This window comes from Narcine bancroftii, chromosome 8 (genome assembly GCF_036971445.1).
Source record: "Narcine bancroftii isolate sNarBan1 chromosome 8, sNarBan1.hap1, whole genome shotgun sequence".
Classification (NCBI taxonomy): Eukaryota; Metazoa; Chordata; class Chondrichthyes; order Torpediniformes; family Narcinidae; genus Narcine; species Narcine bancroftii.
The window spans coordinates 77,276,048-77,290,378 of record NC_091476.1 but is presented as its reverse complement, the minus strand read 5'-3'; the positions used below and the strand labels follow the sequence as shown (position 1 = coordinate 77,290,378).

General features: G+C 50.8%; 1 protein-coding gene and 1 long non-coding RNA gene across 22 annotated transcripts in view; one reads left to right on the top strand and one right to left on the bottom strand.

Annotated features, from left to right (window-relative positions):
* The window catches only part of LOC138740935 (neurexin-2-like), an 838,414-nt gene that overhangs the window by 406,190 nt on the left and 417,893 nt on the right, over positions 1-14,331 (bottom strand). The window lies entirely within an intron of this gene.
* Positions 6,168-7,968, top strand: LOC138741783 (uncharacterized). Its single transcript, XR_011343754.1, has 2 exons — positions 6,168-6,261; positions 7,689-7,968. It is a non-coding gene; the product is annotated as an uncharacterized lncRNA (long non-coding RNA).

The window sequence follows — 14,331 nt, the reverse complement described above, 5'->3', positions numbered from 1 at the left end:
TCCCTTTTCACCCTTAACCCATGACTGGTTTGTATCTCACCGACCCTCAGTGAGAAAAGCCGACCAACATTTATTCTATCTATCCCCCTCATAATTTTAAACAACTCGATCAAATTTCCCCTCATTCTTCTACGCTCCTGCAAATAGACCTAATCTGTTTAACCTTTCCCTGTAATACCGTTTCTGAAGTCCAGGCAACATCCAAGTCAATCTTCTCTGCCCTCTTTCTATCTTATTAATATCTTTCCTTTCTTTCAGTGATCACAAATGCAGACAATTCTCCAAATTTAGCCTCATCAATGTCTTGTACAACTTTACCATAACATCCCAACTCCTGGACTCAATACTTTGATTTATGAAGGCCAAGATGCAAAAGTTCTCTCTACAACCATGTCCACCTGTGACGCAACTTTCAGGGAATTATATATCTGTATTCCCAGATCCCTCTGTTCTACCCCACTCCTCAGTGCCCGACCATTTGCCGTGCATGTTCTTTCTTGGTTTGTCCTTCCAAAGTGCAACACCTCACACTTGTGTACATTAAACTTCACCTGCTATTTTGCAACCCATTTTTCCAGTTGGTCCAGATCCTTCCGCAAGCTTTAAAAACCTTCTTTGCTGTCCACAGCGCCTCCAATCTTAGTGTCATCTGCAAACTTGCTGATCCAATTTACCATGTGATCATCCAGACCACTGATATATTATGGGCATCCCATTCCCTGAACTTAAGTGCAGTCACTTCTCATTCTCGTACAAGAATGCAGAACTAGTTGATTCCCTGGGACTTATCGTGGAAGAATATTGTGTGGCTCTGTTTCATGGAGATATTACCAAGTAACAATACCACGAGGGCAGTCCTTCACAATGGGTGATGTTCCTTTAAAACACAGCAGTGATGCTCAGATATCACACTTCCTAAGCTGGGGTACTTCTACCCACTCATACACAACACGTGACATTGCTGGTTGAGTGCACATTAATAGTTTAATGTGGTTCTAATCCATAAGGATAGGTGCAGAAATTGGCCATTCAGCCCATTGAGTCTGCCCCACCATTTAATCATGAGGTGATCCATTTCCCCACTCAGCCCCTTTGACACACTGGCTAATCAAGAACCCATCAATCCCTGCCTTAAATACACCCAATGACCCAGCCTCTGCTACCGCCTGTTGCAAAAATTTCCACAGTTTCACTGCCCTCTGGCTGAAGAAATTCCCCCACATTTCTGTTCTCAGTGGACGTCCTTCAATCCTGAAGTTGTGCCCTCTTGTCCTGGACTCTCCCATGATGGGGGAACAACCTTTCCACAATGACTCTGTCCACGCCTTTCAACATGCAAAATGCTTCAATGATAAACCGCCTCATTCTCACCATTTACAACGAGTACAGGCCAAGGGCTGTCAAACACTCCTCATGTGATAACCCTTGCATGCCTGGTATCCTCTCCGAGTTTGAGCAAGTACTTGATTCCTGCACTTAGTACGAAGTGATAATTACCCCACTCTCTGAAACAGCACGGTGCTGAATCCAAGCGCAGAATAATGCCCTACGTTGAGTCTTAGTTGGATGTAATGTACCACCAGAAATTTTGTCTTTTCCCTGATAGACATAGCTCAGCGTAATTCTGGGCCACTCGAGCCTGTGAGATTGATCTTCGAGTAATCCTTGCAACAGGGTCCTTCTGGGTTTCTCTCGAATCTTAGTGCAGAGGAATAGTGAGTTTGAGGCTTTGATCTTTGGTCATTCTGGGTGTTACACTAACTGCAGGCCCTATTGCAGTGTGCCTCACCTCCCTCAGAAGACTGTACTCTCTGAAGCCCAACACATAATCACTACAGAGACACACCATAATATTCCAATCACCAACTATTGTATTCAGGAACAAAGAGTTATTAGATTGAGAAACCCAAATGCAAACTGGATTTTAGCAGCAAACACTCTACACCTGTTCCTTCATTCACTGCCAAAGGCTGATATCAGCCCTGCCACTGAATAGTGTCCAAGAGCCAGTAACTGCCCCTTGCCAGACTCTCCGTTACACATAGCCTCTGCCACTGCTCCCCATACCACCAATTCCACATAGTACAATACCGCACATATGTATGCATACACATTGTCTCACATACACACTCACCCTCACTTCACACACACACACACACACGCACACACACACATACACACACAAACACACACATACATACAGGCATACACTCACTCAGGTACACAAACACATGCACACCATACACACACACTCGCACAAGCACACACACACACAAAAACACACACACATACAAGCACACACACACAGATACATACAGGTATGCACAGACACACAAACACTCATTCAGGTACACAAACACACATACACTCACTCAGGTACACAAACACACACTCGCACAAACACACACATACACACACACACACACACACACACACACACACACACACACACACACACACACACACACACACGTGGTCACAGACTTGCAAGCACGTGCACACATGGTCACAGACCCCCACCCCCATGCCTATCTCTCCTTGCGGTGAGAACTGGACATCAGTGGTCCAGTGAAATGTTCACACCAGGGTGAGTGTACAGCACTGCCAAGGCTGGGAATAGGTTCAGCATAGCATCCTGCTCCTCTCCAGCCCTGGGCTGAGGCTGCTTTGCAAGAATACACTGCATTCCCTATAAATATTAATGGAGATCTAAAAATTTAATACACCCTGATTTTTGCGCCTGTGGCATTGTCGGACTGACAACAGATTTACAGCTGAGCAGTGGGATTTGACTGAAGGGGTGTAATGGGCAGGGGAGCCCATGACAGTGAGCTTAGTGATCTGGAGCAGGGGGGTTGTTTGGCATACCATAACCCCCCCCCCACTCCTCAGCCACTGCTTGTGGCAGAGTCCACTCTGCATTTGTGTGTGGTGGGGGGGGGGGGGTGATGCAATGCAAGGTTAAATTGTCTTGTCAGATCACACTACTGAATGCACACACAATCTACATGCCCACACACACATACACACAGATTCACACAGTCAGCCACAAGGACACACATGTTCAGTGTGAATCTGTGTGCGCAAATGTGTGTGTAAGTGAATGTGTGTATGTGTGTGAATGTGTGTGTGAGAATGTGTATGAATGTGTGTGAATCTGTGTGTGAGTGTGTGAATGTGTAATTGTGTGTGTACCTGAATGTGCGAGAGTGTGTGAATGTGAGTGTGAAGGGTCTAATGACCTACTCCTGCTCTATCTTCTATGTTTCTATGTTTAATAAACAATGAGCATTTGGGTGACTGTTTGAAACTACACGTGTGTGTGCAGGGATGTACACATGCATGTTCACACACACACAGGTTCATACACATTCACGCACACATATATTCATATTCTCGCACATTCATACACACATGTGCGCTAGTACTTTTTCACATCCTAACAAACATTTACACGGAGGCACCAACAGGTAGGCAGACATACACACAGAGATAGGACCCTCTGGACAATTACTGTGGAGACAGACAAGGGAAGTGCAGCCGAAACCTTCGCTCCAGCTCAAAGGCAGTGGATGGAGCAGTGTGGTGGTGAGACTACTTCCTCAACCCCGGATCTGTGCTCTTACTTCTGCTGGGAGATGCTCGCCTGCCTGCCCAATGGCTGCAACAGTCCAATCGCACCGACTCCAGGCAGATAGACCTTCCCTGCCCTCATGCACCTCCAGTCTCTCCCTCACTGCTGCCAAGGCCACAGCTGAGAATGCAGGTTTTAGAGCCCCCCCCCCCCCCCACCCCCCACCCCACCCCACCCCACCCCACCCAGGCAGAGCCAGGAGTAAAATCAAAGCAGTGACATTATTTTTGAAACGGCTTTATTCGATTTCCCATGCACATGCTCATCAGTTAATTGATTCCAGAGAGAAGGAGATTTAATTGAGTGGGTGAGACAGTGCAGGAACAGTGTGAAATGCCAGCCCAGTTTAATGTACAACACAGAACACTCCAGCAGAGGACAGACCCTTCAGCCCTCAATGCTGTGCCAACCCATATATTCCTACCAAAAAGAAACTAAACCCTTCCTACCCCATAACCCATCCATGGGCCTGTCCAAGAGTCTCTTAAATGCCCTCAATGTTCCCAGTCCCCACAACTCTGTGCTTTAAAAAAAAACACCCCCCTACCTCTCCCCTAAACTTCTCTCCCTTCACTTTGTACAGACCTCCTCTGATGTTTGCTGATCCTGCCCTGGGAAACAGGTGCTGGCCCTCCACCCTGTCTATGCCTCTCAGAATCTTGTAGACCTCCATTAAGTATCCTCACATCCTTCTATGCACCAAAGAGAAAAGTCCCAGCTCTGCTAACCTTGCCCCACAAGGCTTGCAGAGATAAGAGAATCTGCATCTTTAGAGAACATTACAGGACAGCACAGACCCTTCGGGCCCACCATGTTGTGCAGGCCGACAGAAACCTACTCAACAATCGAACCCATCCCCTCCCCACCCCGTGACCCTCTATTTTCCTTCCATCCATGGGCCTGTCTAAGAGTCTTTTAAATGTCCCAAATATTCCAGCCTCCACCATCACCCCCTGGCAAGGCATTCCAGGCCCCCACAACTCCGTGTAAGAATAAACCCACTCCCCTCCTTTCACTGTCCAGAAGTCCTCTAGTGTTTGCTGTTCTCGCCCTCGGGAAAAGGCACTGGGTGACCACTTTAACTCTGTCCAGAATGTTAACCCTTTGAGGGTCCTGCCAGGTTAACAGTGGGGTTGGGGACTGTTCGAGGAGCCGCAGGCAGGGCGAGCGGATGGGGTGCGTGAGTCGAGGGCAGCGGTTGACGTGGAGCAGCCGAGCTTACCGTGACCTCTGGCCGACACGGCGGAGCGGTGGATGGCGATGGGTGCGGAGAAGTGCTTGCTGTGGAAGTGGTGCACGTGGTGCGAGGTGCTGAGGCTGGACGAGACGCGGGCGGCTGCCCCGGCCGGCCGAGGGCTGAGGAGCAAGGCGGGCAGCGCCAGGCGCCCCAGCAGGAGCGCGGCTGCCAGGCAGGACATCGCGCAGGGCGGCATCGCCTCATCCCCTCCTCTTCCCCATGGCAGCAGCAGGGTGTTCGGCGTCCCCGGGGTGAGGGGGCACTGCTAATCTCCGGGCTATCCCGTCACGGGGCGATGCATCTCCTCCTGGCCGATCAGGGACCCCCCCCCCCTGCGCTCACTCCACGCAGCCCTCTTCCATCCGCAGCAGCCGGGGAGGAGGAGGAGGAGGCGGGGGGCTGCTTTCCTGTCCGGGGGGAGGGGGTGGTGGACTGAAAGCGATGTCCGGCGCTGCGAGGTTCGCCAACTCTCACCGGGCTCCCCAAAGCGCCACTCGCGAAATGGGGCTGCGCTCGGCCGTCTCCTCGCAGGGCTCCGACAACCGGCGCTCCGCTCGCCCACCTCCCCTCTTCACCGCCCAGTTACAATTAGGCGTTCCTTCTCTCTCTCTCTCTCTCTCTCGCTCTCTGGGCTTGGTGGGTGAAAGGGACGAGAGGGGGGTGGGGGGGGGGGGGGGGCAAAGATCCTTGAAAAAAGGCGAGGAGAGAATAGAGAAAGAGCAGGGCAGAGAGAAAGAGAGAGAGAGAGAGGCCAGTGATCCTGGGGGAAAAAAAGACGGTGAGAGAGAGCGAGGGAAAAGTGCAGAGGACGGAGAGATGGAGAAAGAGAGAGAGAAATGGGGGAGAGAGAGAGAGATGGAAGATGGAAGGAGAGAGAGAAAAGGGGGCAGTAATCCTGGAAAAAAGAGGAGGAGAGAGAGAGAAATAGAGAAAGTGCAGGGGACAGAGAGATGGAAGGGGGAGAGAGAGATGGAAGGACAGGGAGAGAGAGAGAGAATGGAAGGAGAGGGGGAGAGAGAGAAGGGCGATTTAGCCGAGAATGGAAGCAGGAGCTGAATTAAAACCAGACAGCGTGCAGTAACCTACAAAGTAGAAATCACTGGGGTATGGTGCAAAGGACTGGCCTACTATCCAGCGCACTGGAGGGGGGGAGAGCAGCATCTCGGCGACAGCAGAAAGAAATGAGACGGATCTGTATTGCGGCCGCATGCTTTGCTCTGCCTTTCCTGGAGAGCCAATAAATTATTGAGAGTGTAAAATAAATAAATGTTGTTTTGACAGCGACTGTTGGATAACCGTGCCTCGTTGGCCCAGCTCTCCTCCAGCAACCCTCAACCCAGCCCTTCCCCATCTTCAACAACCGCTTCCCAGCCTGGTTTCAGCTGAAAAGGTTGGTGGCGTCTTGGCCCCAGATCCGAGCGGGCTGCATTGCCGGGGGGGGGGGGGGGGGAGATGGACAATAGATAGGCGCATGGATGGAAGAAAAATTGGGAGGTTATTCGCTGAAGAAATGGAGGGTTTAGGGTGTGGGGTTGGATTGTTGTTTATATAGGTCAGCACAGCGTCGTGGGCCGAAGGGCTTGTGCTCTTCCATGTTCTGAAGCTCTTCCCTCGGTCGTTCCCCCACCTCTCCTGGCAAGGAACATGGGAGAGTTCTCCGAACCCTCCCTGCTCCCTTACCAGGGTGTGAACCTGCTGGCAAGGGGTCCCCTCAGCTCACAGCACCTGCCCTAATCCTCCTTCCCCCGCTCCTCCACTCCATCTTCACCTCTCACTTCCCCATCTTCGCCTCTCCTCTCCCCTCCCCACTTTCTCTCTCTCCACTACACGCCTTCACCCTTTCTGCCTCTCCACTACCCACCTTCACTCTCTCCACTCCCCATCTTCCCTCTCTTCACCTCTCCCCTCCCCATGTTCACTCTCTCCATCTTCCCCTTCTCAACCCACCTTCCCTCTCTCCACCTCCCTTCCCTTTCTCCTCTTCCTCCCCTCCCCACATTCACTCTCTCCACACCACCCTCTCTGCCTTTCCACTACCTACCTTCACTCTCTCTCCACCTCTCCCCTCTCCACTACCCACCTTCACTCTCTCCATCTCTCCCTTCTCCACTCTCCACCTTCCCTCTCTCCACCTCTCCCTTCCCAGCTTTCACTCTCTCCACCCCAAATCTTCACCCTCTTCCTCTCCACTACCCACCTTCACTCTCTCCACCTCCCCTTTCCACCATCTCTCCCCCTCCACTTTCTCAATCTCTTCCTCTCCACTCCCCACTCTCTCTCCTCCCCCTCTCTATCCACCTCTCCCTTCCCAACCTTCGCTCTCTCCATCATTTCTCCCCACCTTAATCCCTCTCCCCTCCACACCCTTACTCTCTCCACCTCTCCCCTCCCCTCCCTCAGTCTCTCCACCTTACTCTGCCTCTCCTGCCCTATCCCCAATCTCCTCCTCTCCCGGCTCCACCTTCTCTCTCTCCACTTCACCCTCCGTCTCCCCTCCACCACTTTCTTCACCTCTCCCATGTTCTCTATCCACTCTTCATCCTTTCCACCATCACTATCACCCTTTCCAAGAACATAGAACATTTCAGCACAGTGCCAGTCCTTCAGCCAAGTTGAGTGTCTCAACTTAACAATCTCAACCTCCCACAGTGAATAACCTCCAATTTTCCTTCCATCTATGGGCCTGTCTAAGAGTCTCTTAAATGCCTCCACCACCACCCGCCGGCAAGACATTCCAGGCTGCCACAACTCTCTGTGTAAAAAAAAAAACTTCCCTTTGATGTCTCTCCTAAACATCCCTCCCTTCACTTTGTACAGATGTCCGCTGGGGTTTGCTGCTCCTGCCCTGGGAAACAGGGCTGGCCGTCCACCCTGTCTACGCCTCTCAGAATCTTGTCGACCTCGATCAAGTCTCCTCTCATCCTTCTTCGCTCCAGAGAGAAAATCCCCAGCTCTGCCAACCTTGCTTCATAAGACTTATTTCCCAATCCTGGTGAATCTCCTCTGCCCCCTCTCCACAGCTTCCACATCCTCCCTGTAATGGGTTGCCTTTCTAAAGTGATGCATTAATTTGCCAATTACAATGAAAGAGACAGAACTATGCGATCCGATGAAAGGTCTTTGACCTAAAACATTAATTCTGCTTCCAACCCCAAGGATGCATCCTGAGTATTTCTAGTATTTCCTGTCTAGATTTTACATCTGCAGTTCTTTTAATTTTCATCTAATTTGGCAGGTTTGCTCATTAATTTATGGTAAGGCGCTGGATTCCCTCTGCAATATTTAATCAGAGCTTGGCACGAGGACAGTAAGCATTGGCAAAAACACACAGAGATGCTGGAGGAAGTCGGCCGGTCTCGCAGCATCCGTAAGAGGTAAAGGTACATCACTGATGTTTCAGGCCTGAGCCCTTCCTCAGGGTGTCAGCAAAAGCAAGGCAGGCATCTGGATAAAGACTGGGGAGAAGGGAAGAGTGGGCAAGGGGTTGGGCACAGGCCAAGATATGGATGGAGGAGAGGAGAGAGGGAAGGTGGGGAGAAGGAGGGTTTGGCTCTGTGCGTGGAGAGCTGGGAAAAAGGAGAGAGAGAGAGATCAGAGGAGGCAAAGGGAAAGATGGGGGGGGGAGGGTGATTCAATGGAAACCAGAGAAGTCGATGTTAATGCCATTCGGTTGGAAGGGGCTAGACGGAAGATTTAAATTTTAATTTTAGACATACAGCATGGTAACAGGCCCTTCCAGCCCACGAGTCCATGCTGCCCAATTATACCCCATTAGCCTACAATCCCCAGTATGTTTTGAAGGGTGGGAGGAAACCGGAGCCCCCGGGGAAAGCCCACGCAGGCACGGGAAGAACGTACAGTCAGCGCGGGATTATAACCCCGGTCCCAATCGCTGGCACTGCGAAGTCGTTGCGCCAAACGCTACGCCAAAAGACGAGATGTTGCTCCTCCAATTTGCAGGAGGTGTCAGTCTGGCTGCAGGGAATAGGGCAACGACTGATGGAGCCACTTAAGGACGGGAAAGGGAAGTCTTGGGGTTGGTGAGTGGGGCTCTCTGCTTCCCTTGAGTAAACTGCCAGTCTCTGGGCATGTGTGGTATCAGCTTTGCATAGAGACTGCACTCAAACATTCCCCAGAGCAGTAACAGATCAAACCTGGCATCAAATCACTGAGGAGTGCACTAGAACAGAGGGATCTGGAAATACAGGTCCATAATTCCCTGAAGGTGGTGTCATAGGTGGACAGGGTTGTTGATAGAGCTTTTGGCATCTTGGCCTTTATAAATCAAAGTATTGAGTACAGGAGCTGGGATGTTGTGGCATTGGTGAGGGCAAATTTGGAGAATTGTGTGCAGTTTTGGTCACCACACTATAGGAAAGATATCAATAAGATAGAAAGAGTGCAGAGAAGATTTACTAGGATGTTGCCCAGACTTCAGGAACTGAGTTACAGGGAAAAGTTAAACAGGTATGAACTTTATTCCCTGGAGTGTAGAAGAATGAGGGGAGATTTGATCAAGGTATTTAAAATTATGAGGGGGACAGACAGAGTAAATGGAACATGAATGGGCATAATATTGGCATCGTGAAGAAAGCACGTCAGCACCTTGACTTCCTCGAGAGTTTGCGGGGGCTTGTTATGACATCAGAAACCCTGGTGAATTTCTACAGAGGTGCGGTGGAAAGTGTTGACCGGCTGCATCACAGTCTGGTACAGGGACACCAATACCCCCCGAACGTAAAGCCCTGCAAAAGGTAGTGGACACACCCCAGGGCACCACAGGAAAACACCCCACCGTCGAGAACATCTACGGGGAACGCCGCCGTCGGAGAGCAGCAGCGATCATCAAGGATCCACCCCACCCAGCACATGCTCTGTTCTCACTGTTGCCATCAGGAAAGAGGTCCAGGGGCCACAGGACTCGCACCACCAGGTTCAGGAACAGCTGCTCCCCCTCCACCATCAGACTCCTCAACGACAAACTCAATCAGGGACTCATTTACGGACTCTGATGTATACTTTACTGATTTCTTTCCCCTCTACATTTCTTTATCTGTTTATATGTGTAGTTGTTGACAATTTTTTTTACACTACCAATAAGTGGTAATTCTGCCTGGCCTGCAGGAAAAATGAATTTTAGGGTTGTGATGTCACGTACAAACTCTGACAATCAATCTGAAACCTGAATCTGATCCATTGAGTTCCCCCAGCAGTTTCCTCTTTGGGTTATTGTGGTACTGGGGCTTCCAATGGATATTCACCACTGAGGGATGATGGGGCTTTCTAATTAAGAGAATGTGCACAGTTTGGGTCCGTGTCCGTGTTCCTGTACAGACAGGGAGGGGTGTCAGGACGTGAAGGAGTTACATAGTCACAGAGGGATGTAGGGAACTGGTGGGGGGGGGGGGTTACAGGGGATCAGAGTGGGTTACAGAGACAGGGAGGGGTTACAGAGACAGGGAGGGGTATAGGGGACCGGAGGGGATTACGGAGAGGTGTAGGGAGCGGAGGGAGTTACAGAGACAGGGAAGGGATTATATAATTAATGAGGATATTTTGAGAATGTCGAATGATTTGAGAAGGGTGAGATATTGAACCGGAAACGTGTCAGGTGGGACCAGTGTATGTGACTATTGGAATGTGTTGGGATGATTTTGGAAAGTGTTTAAAGCCAAGGCTGAAAGGCAGATTTTAAAGTCAGGCTCCTGACGTAATGTTTCACACTGGAGTGGCACTGCCTGTGACAGAGCAGGGAATGGGAGAGGGAGGAGAATCGAAGAATGCAGCCTGGAATACAAAGGTCTCCATTCTGCTCAGCTCTGGAAGATGAAATGATTTCTAAACAGGTTTAATGCTGATGGCTGCAAGGATAGGATTATTATGGGCAGGAGTGGGTGAGTGGTGTGTGGGCGGAAGCCTGTGTTTAATAAACGGACAGGCTCCAGATGACAGGCAGAGGAGCAGGAGGCATGTTTGGACGGGGATATCACATCTGTGGCAGTTCTCCCAAGCTCAAGGGGTGGGGGGGGGTAGTGAAGATGGGAAGGGCGCTACAGAAATGCAAGACAGAGCTGACATGATGTCATGGGGGATGGGATGGATCTTTGGGAGGTGCAGGGGTACCCTGTTCACAGGGGAAGGGGTCAGAGTTGTGGAGGGGGGTGGGTGGAGGAGAGTTCAGGGTGTGCAGAGGAGGGGTCACTACCAATTTCAAGTTCAGATTTATTGTCAGAATACATACGTGACAGGGCGGCATGGTTAACGTAGCAGTTACCCAACACTTTTACAAGGGTTTGAATCTCGAACTGTCTGTTTGTATGTTCTCTCCGTGTCTGTGTGGGTTTTCTCCGGGGGGGAGTACTCCAGTTTCCTCTCACCCTTCAAAACATTCTGGGGGCTGTAGGTTAATTGGGTGTAATTGGGCGGCAAGGGCTCGTGGGCCAGAAGGGCCTGTTACCGTTCTGTATGTCTAGATTTATGATGTCACATACAACCCTGAGATTCTTTTTCCTGTGGGCCAGGGAAAATTACCACTTATTGGCAGTGCAAAAACACTGTCCACAATGTACACGTGTAAACAGATAAAGAAATGTACACAAACTGTGTGCAAAACAGAGAGAGAAAAATCAATAAAGTGCCCATAAATGAGTCCCTGATTGAGTTTGTCTTTGAGGAGTCTGACGGTGGAGGGATAGCAGCTGTTCCTGAACCTGGTGGTGCGAGTCTCATGGCCCCTAGACCTCTTTCCTGATGGCAGCAGCGAGAACAGAGTGTGTGCTGGGTGAGGTGGATCCTTGCTGCTCTCCGACGGCAGTGTTCCCCATAGATGAATTCCCTGGGGATTGAGTCCAGGAGTCGAGAGATCACGTTGCAACTCCACAAATCTCAGGTGAGACCCCACTTGGAGAATTGTGTCCAATTCTGGTCACCTCATTACAGGGAGGATGGGGAAGCTGTGGAGAGGGGGCAGAGGAGATTCACCATGATGTTGCCTGGATTGGGGAACGTCTCATGAGGTGAGGTTGGCAGAGCTGGGACTTTTCTCTCTGGAGCGAAGAAGAATGAAAGGAGACTTGATAGAGGTTGAAAAGATTCTGAGAGGCGTAGACAGGGTGGATGGCCAGCGCCTGTTTCCCAGGGCGGGATCAGAAAACACCAGAGGATGCTCAACTCAACTCTCACTGAGAGAAGTTTACAACACTGTACAAAGTGAAGTGAAGGGAAGGGAAGTTTAGGGGAGACATCAGGGGGAAGGTTTTTAACTGAGAGTTGTGGGGGCCAGGGGTGGTGGTGGAGGCTGGAAAATTGGGGACATTTAATACAGGCCCACAGATCGAAGAAGAATGGAGGGCTATGTGGTCGGGAGAGTTTAGTAATTTTTTTTGGAAGGAATATATGGGTTGGCTCCACTGAGGGCTGAAAGGCCTGTTTTGTACTTCATTATTCTATGTTCTCGATGGTGGGGAGGGTTTTGCCTGTGGTATCTATCCTGGGCTGTTTTCATTACCTTTTGCAGGGCTTTATGCTCAGGGGTATTGGTGTCTCCGCACCAGAACAGGAGTGATCAGAGGTGTGAGTGAGAGAGTTCAGTGTGTACGTGGAGGGGTCAGTACATAGGGAAGGGATCAGAGTTGTAGCAGGTGGAGAGAGATGCGTGTGTATATTGGAAGGGTCAGTGTGTGGACACTGGTGAAAGGGCTGGACGTGCGTGGAGGTGGGGGAGAGGGTCAGTGTGGCAGTGGTGTCAGAGTGGGGAAGGGGGTCTGTGGGTGGTGAAGGCAGGGAGTGTGGGGGGAGTGTCAGAGAATGGGCTGAGGGGCTGGACAGTGTGTGGGCGAGGGGTAGGAGAGAGGTGGAGAGTGGTCTTCAGGCCTTTGGGCCTTCCTTCCCCAGTGAGCCCTGCACACCAGCCTGCTGGAGTGGGTGACGGGGCCACAAGAAGGTGCTGAGTGGGACGGGAAATGTCGGAACTGCCAGACACCACCTGAACTAGATGTTGACTCGGAGCCAGTAATCGGCAACAAAAGGGAGATGTGTACTTGAATAATTTTGGAAAACGCATTATTTTTGTTAATTGATGTGTGACATGCTCAACGTGGCCACACTCTGTCAGAGCACCTGCACCAGCCATACCGCTAAATGCACAGCTGCAGAGCCAGGAACTGCTCACCAGGGCCGGCGCCAGCAAGTGCCAGAGACAAAAATAGGAAATCTGCAGTCCTCGTCAGGCAGCTGACGGCATGAGGCACGCTCTCGCCAAACGCTGCAGGGACACGGCTCAACGACCGAGGGGAGTTAACACTTCCACTGGCCCAGTGTACTTATTACAGCCTACCACTGGCCCAGTACACTCAATGTGGCACACCACTGACCCAGTGTACTCATGGCAGCCCACCACTGGCCCAGCCAACCCTCTCCAGAGAATCATTTTCCTTTTGCTCTTACAGAAATGACAGTCTCCAACCACACACTTACCCTTCTGCTGAGGGCTTTTGCCGTGCACTTGCAGAGCTGGGAACTTGTATGTAGGGAACAGACTGCAAAAGGTGCCAAACAGACCCCATTATCATGGGGCATGAGCGAGGTAATGAGCCGATGGGAAGTGCAGGAGGGACCTCCCACCCATCCCCGATGTCTTGCCCACTCTCTGCTCAAACACCTCTACCCACTGCACTCCAACCAATGTGGGTGAACTGGCTGTTCAATTTCCACAGGAATAACCAATACTTTCTGGATTACACTGGCTGCTTGGGAATCCTACATGAAGTTACGTGACCTCGCGGAAACTCAAGAGATCTGCAATCTCCCACCAAATGATGCATCGCCAGTCCAGTTTTGGCTCTGTTTTAATTTTTTTTAAAAATGTAGACCTATGGCCCAGTAATAGGCCCGCGTCGCCCAATTACACCCCATTAACCTACCCCCCTGCACGTTTTGAAGGGTGGGAGGAAACCGGAACCCTCAGGGAAAACCCACACAGAGATGGGGAGAACGTACCAGCTCCTTACAGACAGTGTGGGATTCCAACACTGGTCCCGATCACTGCCTCTGTGCTAACTGTGTGGCCCATTTTGACATGCACCACTGTTACAGACTCTTCAGGCCCACGAGCCCATGACCTTCAAACATATTTAGAGCCATGCTGATTCCATATTGTGAGCCGGAATGAGGGAGACCTCATAGAAGCATTGTGAATGTTGAACATTCTGGTCAGGGTGGACATGGCAAAGTTGAGAGTCCAGGCCACAACTTCAGGATTGAAGGGCACCCATCTAAAACAGATGGCCAGGAATTTCTTTAGCCAGGGAGCGGTAAACCTCTGGAATTTGCTACCCATGATGCCAGGGCATTGAAGGTTACGAGGAGAAGTCTGGGCAGTGGGGCCGAATGAGGATGTGGGTCAGCTCATGATGGAATGGTGGGGAAAACTTGAAGGGCCGAATGGCCTTCTTCTGCTCCT